The sequence below is a fragment of the Dama dama genome, chromosome 20 (assembly GCF_033118175.1).
Source record: "Dama dama isolate Ldn47 chromosome 20, ASM3311817v1, whole genome shotgun sequence".
Taxonomy (NCBI): domain Eukaryota; kingdom Metazoa; phylum Chordata; class Mammalia; order Artiodactyla; family Cervidae; genus Dama; species Dama dama.
In genome coordinates, this window is record NC_083700.1 from 97,878,093 (window position 1) to 97,891,563 (window position 13,471).

The following is a 13,471-nucleotide window of genomic DNA, read 5'->3' on the forward strand; positions in this document are numbered from 1 at the left end:
CTATTGGACTTCCCTTAAGCACTTAGAGTGGTAGGGATCCTCACTTTGATTACTGCCTATTATAGTAAACACCTGAGTCCAAGTCAGAGTTTTGCCATAGTTACTAATTGTAGGACTCTGAGAACAGAGAATAGATCTTCTTTAAGGTAACTTCTAAATCTAACCTTCCATATGATAAAGTCACTTTACATTTCTAAGCCTCTGGTTTAAAAATATATAAAATGGGGATCATTGTCAATGACCTGTCAGCTTCCCAGGACCATTGGAAGATCCAGTGAAGTGATGGAGCTCCAAATCTCAGATATGAGAGTTTATGGTTTTTCTAGGGCCCCTGGTCAAAAAATAAGACAGTCCAGAGTGACTCAGGTTTTTAAGCTCACATCCTCCATGTTAGCTATGTAGATCTCATCACAAAGAGAAGTGAAAATAAGCCCCAGAGAAGTTATAATAAAATACTAGCTGCCATGGACTTTGAGTATTTTTCCGATACCAGGAAATTACATGGGTTTTTTAAAGCACTTTTTTAAATTTAAAATAACTCTATGTCTTGTCGTCTTATAGTAAAAAGAATGTATGCTCATTGTAGAAAAGGCAAAAGATACAGATAAATCAATATAAAAATGATTTTTAAAAACAGTAAAAATAATTGAACAAATATGATCAGGCAGTTTACAGAAAAGAAGATACAAATGACTTTTTAACAATTAAAAATGCCTGGCCTCACTTGAGAAATACAAATTAAAATGACTCTGAGATAACATTTTTCATAAATCTTATTGGCAAAAATAATAAATTTGACATTAGACATCCATCTGGGAAGTGGGAGTGGCAGTGGCGTATCATCGAGTGTCAGATTCCAAGCAGGATAAGGATAACACAGATTTAAGATGCTTATTGAAACTCAAGCATAAGAAATACAAAGAAAATTATACCAAGGCACATCATAATCAAATTGCTTAAAACCAGGGATTAAAGAGAAAAATCTTACTTAAAGCAACTGCAGGGAAAAAAATACACACTATATACTAAGGATAAACAATAAGTATGAGAGCAGGTTTCTCATTAGAAGCAGTATAAGCCAGAAGACAGTGGAGAAAAATCTTTAAATTACTCTTTAAAAAAAATTTTACCTAAAATTCTATACCAGTGAAAATATCTTTCCCAAAAAAAAAGGTAAAAGGAATTTCCTGGCAGTCCAGTGGTTAGGACTCCATACTTCCACTGCAGGTAGCATGGGTTCAATACCTGGTCGAAGAACTATGATCCCACATGCCATGTGGCATGGCCGATAAAATAAAATGATGTTTAAAAAAAAGCTGAAATAGGATGGGAAGGAAAGAGGGAGGAGGGTTCAGGATGGGGGACATATGTTCACCCATGGCTGATTCATATCAATGTATGGCAAAAATCACTACAATATTGTAAAGTAATTAGCCTCCAATTAAAATAAATAAATAAAATTTTTTAAAAAGCTGAAATAAAAATCTTTTCCAAATAACCACAGTTGAATTAGAAATCAATAATAAAAATCCACTAAAGTTTTAGACATTAAACTGTACACTTCCATGTAACTCACTGAACAAAGGAGAAAAACATGAAAAAATATTAATAGAAAATATTTTAAACTGAATGAAAAAGTACAACATTTAAAAATTTGTGGATTAGAGCTAAAGCTTTACTTAGAGGGAAATTTTTAGCACTTAATACCTATGTCTGAAAAGAAGAAAGGTTTCAAATCGGCGATCTCAGATTCTAACATAAGAACCCAGAGAAGAAGAGCAAATAAAACCTAAAATAAGTAAAAGAAAATAATACAGATCAGAGCAGAAATCAAATAAAATGTAGAAAAACAGAAAATCAACGAAACAAAAAGCTGTTTCTTTGAAAAGATATATAAAATTGAAATCTTTGTCCAGACTGATCAAGAGAAAAGGAGAAAACAAAGTAGCAATTTTAAGAATGGGAAAAGTGACATCACAACAAATTCTAAAGACAACTTTATGCCAATAAATTCAACAATATAAATGAAATAGACTGATTTCTTAACGGATACAGACTACCAAAGCTGACTCAAGAATAAATAAGAATTAGGTAGGCATATACCCAAAAGAATTGAAAACATGGACTTAAACAGATATTTGTACATCAATATTAATAGTGGCATTATTCACAATTGCCAAAAGTTGTAAATAACTTGAGTATCTGTCAGCAGATGAATGGATAAACAAACTGTAGTATATATATACAATGGAATATTATTTAGCCATAAAAAGGAATGAAATTCTAGTACATGCTACAACATGGATGAGCCTTGAAAACATTAAGTGAACTAAACCAGACACAAAAAGACAAAACATTGTATGATTTCACTTATATGAGGTACCTAGAATAGCCACAGTGAAAAAATAGCAGTAGATACTAAGATAATGGTTGAACATTTGATGAGAAACAGGATATTTACAGTAAGTCCCCTACATATGAACGTGTTCCATTTCAAGAACACATTCATAAGTCGAATTTGTTCATAAGTCCAACAAAGTTAGCCTAGGTACCCAACTAACACAACTAGTTATATAGTACTGTACTGTAATAGATTTATACTTTTCATACAATAATACCTAAGAAAACAAAAAATAAAACATTTCCAATCTCACAGTATAATACCTTAAAAAGTATGGTAGTACATACAGTTCAGCAGCTGGCATACAGGGGCTGGCATCAAGTGAACCAGCAAGAAGAGTACAAACTGGAGGTAGGAGAGGAGATAGGAGATGGCAGAGCTGAAGAATGATCAACAATAGGAGACAGAAGACAAGCAGAAATTTGACTCACACCTAATGTTGATGGAATGCACGTTCATATCTTTGAAAGTTCAAACTTGAAGGTTCATGTGTAGGGGACTTACTGTACATAGTACTGTACATAGTACCTCTCTACAAATATTAATATTTATCAGTCATAAAAGGAAGAAGTATAATTACCATAGAGTAGGTAAACCTGGCAGGTATCATTTTAATAATGTGGCCACAATATCGTACATTTATAGAGCTAGCATATAGACTAGAGGAAAAACTCATAGAGCAGAAAGTAGAATAGAGAGGGTAGGGAAAGGAGAAGTTACTATATAATGAGTATAGAATTTCAGATGATGAAAAAGTTCTGGAACTAGATAGTGGTGATGTTTGCACAACAATGTGAATGTATTTAATGTCACTGAATTATACCCTTAAGTGCTTAAAATGGTAAATTTATGTCTGTTATACCACAGTAAAAAGAAAAGAATAAATAGAAATGAAGTTCAGAGAAATTGAATTAGTAGTTAAAAATCTTTCCACAAAGAAACTCCAGGGCTAAATGGCTTCACTGGTAAATTCTACCAAACATTTAAGGAAAACATAACAATTCTATATAAACTCTTGCAGAAAATTGAAGAGGAGGAAATACTTCCTAACTCAGTCTGTGAAATCATCATTATCCAGATACCAAAACCAAGTTATTTTGCCGAAAGCTTTAGCTTTGTTTCCGGTTCAAAGAATTCATTAACAAAAGAAACCCCCCATTACACACAAATAAACAATTTCAGTATTTAACAGAGGATTACTTAATTTCAATATACAATCATTAACAGAATAGAGAAGTAGAAACAATAGAGAAGAGTAACAGCACATACATCACCAAATTGGGCTGCCCAAACTCCAGGCCGAAACAGCATGCTGGGAAGTCCCAAGTAACAGCAGTCTGGAGTCCCAGTTGGGAAAAGGTCCTGGGCAGTGTTTCCCCTCCACAGGTGAGACTTCAAATTGCAGTTTGAGGGGTTCCTACTTATAATCACAGGCTGCAAACTGGTATCATAAGTTTGGTGCGAAAAATGCAACTCTGGTTTTACTTTAAACTTTTTACGATGCTGTTGTTTTATCTTGTGAGTCTTAGGATTTGGGCTTGCCTGGTGGCTCAGATGATAAATCATCTGCCTGTAAAGCAGGAGACCTGGGTTCGATCCCTGAGTTGGGAAGTTCCCTTGGAGAAGGAAATGGCAGCCCGCTCCAGTATTCTTGCCTGAAGAACTCCATGGACGGGAACCTGGTGGGCTACAGTCCATGGAGTCGCAAAGAGCCGGACATGAATAAGTGACTAACACTTTCACTTTCACTTGGGCACAGTTGGCCAGATCTCCAGGCTGTCAAGAATTTCAGGACCCAATTCCTTTCTTATTTAAAGTGGTGCCTGACTTGCTGTGCTTGTAGGCAGGCACCGAATCTGGGCAGCGTCCAGATTGGTCAGAAGAAAGGTCAGGGGCCTGCTCTGCTGCTTCTGAAGCCTGATCAAGACTTCCTCGTTTTAGCTTCCCTAACACAGACAAAAACTATAAAAAAGAAAACCCAGGGAATTCCCTGGCAGTCCAGTGGTTAGGACATTGTGCTTCCACTGCAGGATTTTTTTTTTTTTCCACTGCAGGATTTATAGGTTCAATCCCTGGTTCTGGTAACTAAGATCCCACATGCCACATTGCACAGCCAAGAGTAAAAACAAACAAAAGCTCAGAATAAAACTCTCATGAGCACATAGGTACACAAACTCTTAATAAAAATTTTAAGAGATTGAATCCAAATAATACATTTTTTTAATGATAATACATCATAATAAGTAGGGTTTACCTCCAAGAATACACAGTTGGTTTAAAACATTCAAAAATCAATCACTGTATTTCACCATACTAATAGTCGTAAAAAAGAATACCCATATGATCATCTTAGTAATACGGAAAAAGCACCTAATAAAATCCAACATTTATTCCTACTAAAAACATTAAAATTCTCAACAAACTAGGAATAGAAGGGAACTTCCCCACATGATAAAGGGCATCTCTCTTACAACTGCCCTTATACTTAATGGTAAAAGATTGAATATTTTCTTCCTAACATCAAGAACAAGGCAGGGACTTTCCTGGCTATATAGTGCTTAAGACTCTGAGCTTCCACTACAGAAGTTTCAATCCCTGGTTGGGGAACTAAGATCCCACATGCCACCTGGTGGGGCAAAAAAATTAAGTGTTAAAATTTTTTAAAAAAGAAAAGAACAAGGCAAAGTTGTTTACTTTCACCTCTTGTTTCAGTATCAAACTGTTGATTTTAGCCAGTACAATAAGATACTTAACAGAACTATACGATACTCAGATTAGAAAGGAAGAAGCAAAACTCTGATGACATGATTGTCTATGTAGAAAATCCTATGGAACCTACAAAAAATGTTTAGAACTAATAAGTTTAACAATGTTTCAGGATATAAGATTAATATACAAAAATCAATAGTATTTCAATATACCAGCAATGTACAGCCAGAAGTTGAAATTTTTAAAGTTATCATTGTAATAACATCTTGAAGTTCAAAAGGGAGGGGATATATGTATACCTATGGCTGATTCATGTTGATGTTGGCAGAAACCAACAAAATTCTGTAAAGCAATTATCCTTCAATTAAAAAATAAATTTTTTAAAATTAAAAAAAAAACAATAAGAGAAAGGCTAAAATTTTAAAGACAAAAAGCAATTTTAATAAGACTGGCATGGATGTAGAGCAACTGAAGCTCTCATACATTGCAGGTTGGAACATAAGTTGTACAACCACTTTGGTAAACCATTTGTCAGTTTCTTAAAAAGTTAAATAGACACCTACACACATGATCCTGCCGTTCCACTCATAGGTATTACCCAAAGGAAATGAAAGCATATATGCATACAAAGAATTCAACATGAGTGTCATAACAGCTTTATTTTTAACCCCAAACTGGAAATGATCCATATATCCATGAGTAGATTGAATGGATAAGAACTGTGAAACAACCATACAATAGAATACTACTCAGTAATGAAAAGGAACGAACTACTGATACATATTATGCCATGGAAGAATCAAAATAATTATGCTAACTGAAAGAAGCCAGACTAAAGGAAAAACGATACATGTGTATTATTCCATTTACCTAAAATTCTAGCAGTGCCACACCACGGTGACAGAAAAATCAGCAGTTTCCTGGGAGTGGGATTTGGTATAGGCTAGGATGAAAGGGAAGAAAGGATTAGCAAGGGTCACAAGGAAGCTTTGGGGGCAATGGATATATCATGAGTAATGGGTTAAGTCAAAATCATGTATTACTTAACAGGAGGCAATAAGAATTCAGTATCACTTCACGAAAAATGCAAACCTGCATCTAATCATGAGGAAACATCAGTTTATTTCAGTTCAGTCGCTCAGTCGTGTCCGACTCTTCGCGACCCATGAACTGGAGCACACCAGGCCTCCCTGTCCATCACCAACTCCCAGAGTCCACCCAAACCCATGTCCATTGTGTCGGTGATGCCATCCAACCATCTCATCCTCTGTCGTCCCCTTCTCCTCCTGCCCTCAATCTTTCCCAGCATCAGGGTCTTTTCCAATGAGTCAGCTCTCCGCATCAGGTGGCTCAAGTATTGGAGTTTCAGCTTCAACATCAGTCCCTCCAGTGAACACCCAGGACTGATCTCCTTTAGGATGGACTGGTTGGATCTCCTTGCAGAAATGTCAGTCATATCCAAATTGAAGGTCATTATATAATATAACTAGTCTAATCTACAAAAATGTCAAAGCCATAAGAAAAAAAAAAATGTCAAGGCCATGAGTGTCAAAGGAAGACTCAGGAATTTTTCCAAATTGTCAAAAGGCTGAAGAGATATGACAAACATAACACATGATCTAGTATAAAATCTTTACACATGTTTATACAAGATCACGTGTTGCATTTAGTTTGTCATATCTTCTTAGGTGGTAGTAATATATCAATATAAATTTCCTGATCTTGATGGTTATGTTGCAGGTAAGTAGAAAAGTATCCTTGTTTGCCAGGAATAGACTGCAGAACTCAGGGATGAGTTCAGGGTATCAAATCAGTTACTTTCAAGTGGTTTGGGGTGAGGGCATGGAGAAAAGATGATGCTTGAAGTACTATTGAAACTTCTTTTTGAGTTTGAAATTATTTCAAAATAAAAGGAAACATTTTAATAAAACATTGTGTTTGCAAAGGTGTAGAGTGGGAGTGTAGATTGGTAATCCTTTGTGTAGGGCAGTTTGGCCCTACACAATATCTATCAAATGTCTATCATAATTACAATGTATATATCCTTTGACCCAGCTGTTTCACTTCAAGGATTTTATTTTACAAATATATTTGTGAAATGATGTTTGTACAAAGTTACTCACTACAACCTTGTTTGCGGTTGCAAAATATTTGAAACATTCTAAATAGCCATCAATAGGAGACTGATTAAATATATTACTTTAGCACCAAATCTTATATGGAATTCCAAAATCTGAAAAGCTTTGAAAATCCACACTTTTTTCTAAGTTGAAAGCAAAACCTGGCCTCAGCTGACATGAGGCATTAGTTGTTTCTCAACACTCTTACCAGTCACAGACATCTCTGCTATTCACTAATAAAATGTTTGCCTTTTTTTTTTTAAAGATGGTTGTTATTTTGTCAGTTTGAGTTTAATTATTCTGTAAAAATGTCCAGAAAATTGAAGATACTCCTGTGGATAAAAATCAGTAGAAAAGGAACCATCTGATATCAATAGCACAGAAAATAGAGTTAATACAAAATTTGATCAGGTGTTTCTATAAGACATCTTACTAAAGAGCAAAGTGTGGGAATTCACACCACATATGACTTGAACTGGGCTTCCCCGGTGGCTCAGTGGTAAAAAAAAAAAAAAAAAAAAAAAATCCACTTGCCAATGCAGGAGATGCAGGTTCAATCCCTGGGTTGGGAAGATCCCCTGAAGAAGGAAATGGCAACCCACTCTAGTATTCTTGCCTGGGAAATCCCATGGACAGAGGAGCCTGGTGGGCTACAGTCCATGGGGTCGCAAAGAGTCAGACACGATTGAGCTCAGTACAGCAGCAGCATGACTTGAAGTAATAGAAATACAAAGTGTTGAAGTTTTACAGGGACAATGACCAGAACTAAAGAAGAACAGAAAATTTTCTGAGGACAAAAATGAAGATATTGACATTACCATGATTGAATGGATTCAACAATGAAACAGTTTGAATACGCCACTGATTGGTTTGTTGTTCATAAAACAAGCTGCATTATTCCATGAAGGACTGAAGCTTTACAGTGAGTATAGGATATCAGAAGATTGGCTGCAGAAATGTCAGAAGCATTGCAGTATAAAATATCTGTACAACTATGATGAAAAAACTTCTTTTCATGAAATTGATGAAAATTATATTGACAATTTGTTATGGTAATTTTTAATGAAAACCTTAGTCTTGAACAAGTATACAGTGCTGACGAAATAGCTGTTCTGTTTTCTTTAAAAAAAAAAAAAAAAAAACAGTGATTGATGAGCAAACAAGAGATTTTAAGGACTCTAAACACAGGGTGAAAGTTCTGGGATCTGCCAGATAAAGCTAGAAAAAGTCAACATCCATAATGTTTCAAAAGTTATTCAGAGTTCCCTAGCAGTCCAGTGGTTAGGACTCTGTACTTTCACTACCATGGACCTGGGTTTGATCTCTGGTCAGGGAACTAGTATCCTGCAAGCCGTGCAGTAAAACCAAAAAAAAGAGTTGTTCACAATTTATTTGTTAGTATGTAAACAAAAAAACCATGAGTAATCAAAGAGATCATTTCTATTAGGCTTAATAATCTGTACCAATGAAGTGAACTCATTGCACTGGAAGCTGGAATGGAAGAAAACTATATACTCGTTCCTAGACCACTATTCCACACACACACCTCATGAACTTCTTGTAACCAAGAAATTTTACTCCCAATGAAGAACAAATATAAACATTTATTTATTTTCATACTATATACTTGAAACAGGTAACTCCCAAGTCTTCCTAAAAGAGTTATTGTAGAAACTTGATCAAGTATACCTTAATTATGCTATTTACACAGTTGCTGATACTTGGAACAACTGATAAATATTTTGCAGAGACTTTCACTTTGAAAGTGCACTTGTATATAAAGATAGTGAAGGGTTTTGTGTCACTAATGTAGTCTCATTACTTACATTAAAAGTTAATAGGCTAAAAGTCTAAATAAGTAAGAACCTTGCTACTCAATGTATGATCAGTGGATAAGCAGCATCAGCATGACCTGGAAACTTGTTAGAAATGCAAATTCTGAATCTGAATCTCTGTGAATATAGCCCAAGAATTTTATGCTTTAACAAATTATTCAGATGATTTTTAACCTACTAAGATTATAGAAGTGTTGAGTTAGAACAAGCTGACATCAAAAAATATATATATTGACTATTTTAAGTTATATACCTATTGTACATTCCTTGCAAGATAGAAGAATTGTTAAAATAGTGTTATCCCAAGTAAGCATGAGGCTAGGAATAATGACAATTATGAGATGTAACAGTTGGAAAAAATATCCATAGACAGTATTGGGAAAATGTATGAGCAGTTAATTGGCCTTGAATAACATGCATTTATCAATGAAAAAGGATTATACCTGCTTACTTAATTGAAAAAGACTACTTATTTAGAAATCTGTATTAATCAGACACATTACCCTAGAAGTACTCCTTTTTTAAGGTCATCTATTGTAGTTGTTTCATCATTAAAGAATCTCTTTCCAGGCCCATCATTAAATTCCCAACTCTGATCTTTGGTGACAGTGATAGCAATGCAGATGAAGCCTTTTGTCCAAAATCCTCAAGAAACCAGATAGAAGAAGTATTTACTTAAGCATATGTTTAGAAGCATAGCTTGGTTTGAGGTTTTATTGAGTATTTTCCTTAGAAGTAAAGAGTCCCAAGTATTTAGTCTATATCACACTATTTCATCCATCAGTTTATTACTGTATCAAAAAAATACAACACTAACTTTGCTATTTATCCTACCTAGCATGAATATTCATACTTTTCACTGGACAAATAATAATGTGTTTAATTATAGGATGCTGCCCCAGGCCCAGTGTGAGTATTATATATAATATATGCACAAATTATCTTTATATAATAAGCTCCAAATGCATTCATAACCTAAGGGTTTTAAAGAAGCAGTTGTGGACCTGTACATCCATAAATGGGATATTATGCAGTCATGTAAAAGAACAAAAATTTCTTTATGTACTGATGTAGAATAATCTCCAAGATACACTAATATGTGAGGGGGAAATGACATGCAAATTTGTATATACTATGCTAAAGGAGAGGAAATACAGTGTTTCCTTACTATGCATAGAATGTCCTGTAAAGTAAAACAAACACTATCAGTTGTGTACAGGGTTAGCGTTGAGTGAATATGGGTCAGAGGTAAGGGGAAGAAAATTCTTCATTATTTATCTTTTGTCTCTTTTCGACATTGAATCATGTGAATATTTCCAAAATTTTAAATTATGAATGTCAAAAGAAACATGTCAAATTGAAATGCAAAAGTTAAAAAAGAATGGGGGTGGGGGAACCCAGAACAGGGTATCTGAGAACCATGAGACAATTACAGAAGATATATAACATATGCACTATATTCTGTAATACCAGAAGGAGAAGAAAGAGAACAGTAGAAGAAATATTGGAAGTAATAATGATTGAAAATTTGCCAAAACTTATGACAGAAACCAGAACATAGATCCTGGAAGCTCAGAGAACACCAAGCAGGATGAATACCAAAAAATTTTCTCCTAGGCATATCCTATTCAAACTGTAGAAAATCAAACACCAGGAGAAAATCTTGAAAAAAGCTAAAGAACAAGACAACCTTACCTATGGAGAAACAAAGATAAGAATTACATCAACTTCACTTCACAAAACATGCAAGCAAGAGGGAGTGAAGTGAAATATTTTAAATGTTGCAAGAAAAAACCACCAACCTAGAATTAGGTATCCAAATAAATTATCCTTTGAAAAAAAGAAATAAAGACTATCTCAGACAAAGACTCAGGGAATTATTGCCAACAAATTGCAAGAAATCTTTCACAGGGAAGAAAAATTATATAGATCTGAAACTTAGATCCATATGAAGAAAGGAATAGTGTTAGAGAAGGAATAAAAAAAGTTGGTGTTGGAGCAGCATCTGCACAGCACTGGAGCGACTTTGAGGAAATATCCCATGTCCAAGGGCAAAGGAGAAGCCCCAGCAAGACAGTAGGAGGGGTGAAATCGCGTTTAGAATCAAACCCCACACCCACCAGAGATGCTCAGAGGGCTCAAACAAACTTTGTGCACACCAGGAGCCAGAGACTCCATAGAGACTGAGATAGAACTGTGTTTGAGCGTCTCCTGCAGAGGTATGGGTCAGCAGTGGGCTGCTGCAGGGACAGGGGCTCTGGGTGCAGCAGATGTAGGTACGGCATAAGCCCTTTTGGAGGAGATCGCCATTAACCCCACCATAGAGCCGCCAGAACTTACACAGGACTGGGGAAACAGACTCTTAGAGGGCACAAACAGAACCTTGTGTGCACCAGGACCCAGGAGAAAGGAGCAGTGACGCCACAAGAGACTGACCCTGACTTGCCTGTGAGTGTCCAGGAGTCTCTTGTGGAGGCATGGGCTGACAGTGGCCTGCTGCAGGGTTGGGGGCATAGAGTGCAACAGTATGGGCATGGGACCTTTTGAAGGAGGTTGCCATTATCTTCATTACCTTCACCATAGTTTGGCCTCAGGTCAAATAACAGGGAGGAAACACAGCCCCTCCCATCAACAGAAAATTGGATTAAAGATTTACTGAGCTTGCCCCGCCCATCAGAACAAGATCCAGTTTCCCCCTCAGTCAGTCTCTCCCATCAGGAAGCTTCTATAAGCCTCTTATCCTTCTCTATAAGAGGGCAGACAGAATGAAAATCACAATCACAGAAAACTAACCAATCTGATCACATAGATCACAGTCTTATCTAACTCAATGAAACTATGAGCCATGTCCTGTAGGGCCACCCAGGATGGACGGGTCGTGGTGGAGAGTTCTGACAAAACGTGGTCCACTGGAGAAGGGGACGGCAAACCATGTCAGCATTCTTGCCTTGAGAACCCTATGAACAATATGAAAAGGCAAAAAGATAGGACACTGAAAGATGAATTCCCCAGGTCGATAGGTGCCCAATATGCTACTGGAGATCAATGGAGAAATAACTCCAGAAAGAATGAAGAGACGGAGCCAAAGCAAAAACAACACCCCGTTGTGGGCGTGACTGCTGATGGAAGTAAAGACCAATGCTGTAAAGAGCAATATTGCATAGGAACCTGGAATGTTAGGACCATGAATCAAGGCAAATAGGAAGTGGTCAAACAGGAGATGGCAAGAATGAATATCTACATTTTAGGGATTGGCAAACTAAAATGGACTGGAATGGGAGAATTTAACTCAGATGGCCATTATGTCTACCACTGTGGGCAAGAATCCCTTAGAAGAAATGGAGTAGCCATCATAGTCAACAGAAGAGTCTGAAATGCAGTACTTGGATGCAATCTCAAAAACGACAGAATGATCTGTGTTCGTTTCCAAGGCAAACCATTCAGTATCACAATAATCCACAAGTCTCTGCCCCAACCAATAATGTTGAAGAAGCTGAAGTTGAATGGTTCTTTGAAGACCTACAAGACCTTCTAGAACTAACACCCAAAAAAGATGTCCTTTTCATAATAGGGGACTGGAATGCAAAAGTAGGAAGTCAAGAAATACCCGGAGTAACAGGCAAATTTGGCCTTGGAGTACAGAATGAAGCAGGGCAAAGGCTAACAGAGTTCTGCCAAGAGAATGCACTGGTCATAGCAAACATCCTCTTCCAACAACATAAGAGAAGACTCTACACATGGACATCACCAGATGGTCAATACTGAAATTAGATTGATTATATTCTTTGCAGCCAAAGATGAAGAAGCTCTATACAGTCAGCAAAACAAGACCGGGAACTGACTGTGGCTTAGATATGAAGTCCTTACTGCCAAATTCAGACTTAAGTTGAAGAAAGTAGAGAAAACCACTAGACCATTCAGGTATGACCTAAATCAGATCCCTTATGATTATACAGTGGAAGTGACAAATAGATTCAAGGGATTAGATCTGATAGAGTGCCTAAAGAATTATGGATGGAGGTTCGTGACATTGTACAGGAGGCAGTGATCAAGACCATCCCCAAGAAAAAGAAATGCAAAAAAGGCAAAATGGTTGTCTGAGGAGGCCTTACAAATAGCTGTGAAAAGAAAAGATGCAAAGGAGAAAAGGAAAGATATACCCATTTGAATGCAGAGTTCCAAAGAATTGCAAGAAAAGATAAGAAAGCCTTCCTCAGTGATCAATGCAAAGAAATAGAGGAAAGCAACAGAATGGGACAGACTAGAGAGCTTTTCAAGAAAATTAGAGATACCAAAGGCACATTTCATGCAAAGATGGGCATAATAAGGGACAGAAATGGTATGGACCTAACAGAAGCAGAAGATATTAAGAAAAGGTGGCAAGAATACACAGAAGAACTATACAA

At 36.4% G+C, this 13,471-nt stretch overlaps 1 protein-coding gene across 1 annotated transcript in view; it reads left to right on the forward strand.

The window, feature by feature from the left end:
• Nucleotides 1–13,471, forward strand: part of ZSWIM5 (zinc finger SWIM-type containing 5) — a 163,504-nt gene that overhangs the window by 136,032 nt on the left and 14,001 nt on the right. The gene's annotated exons all lie outside the window — the stretch shown is intronic.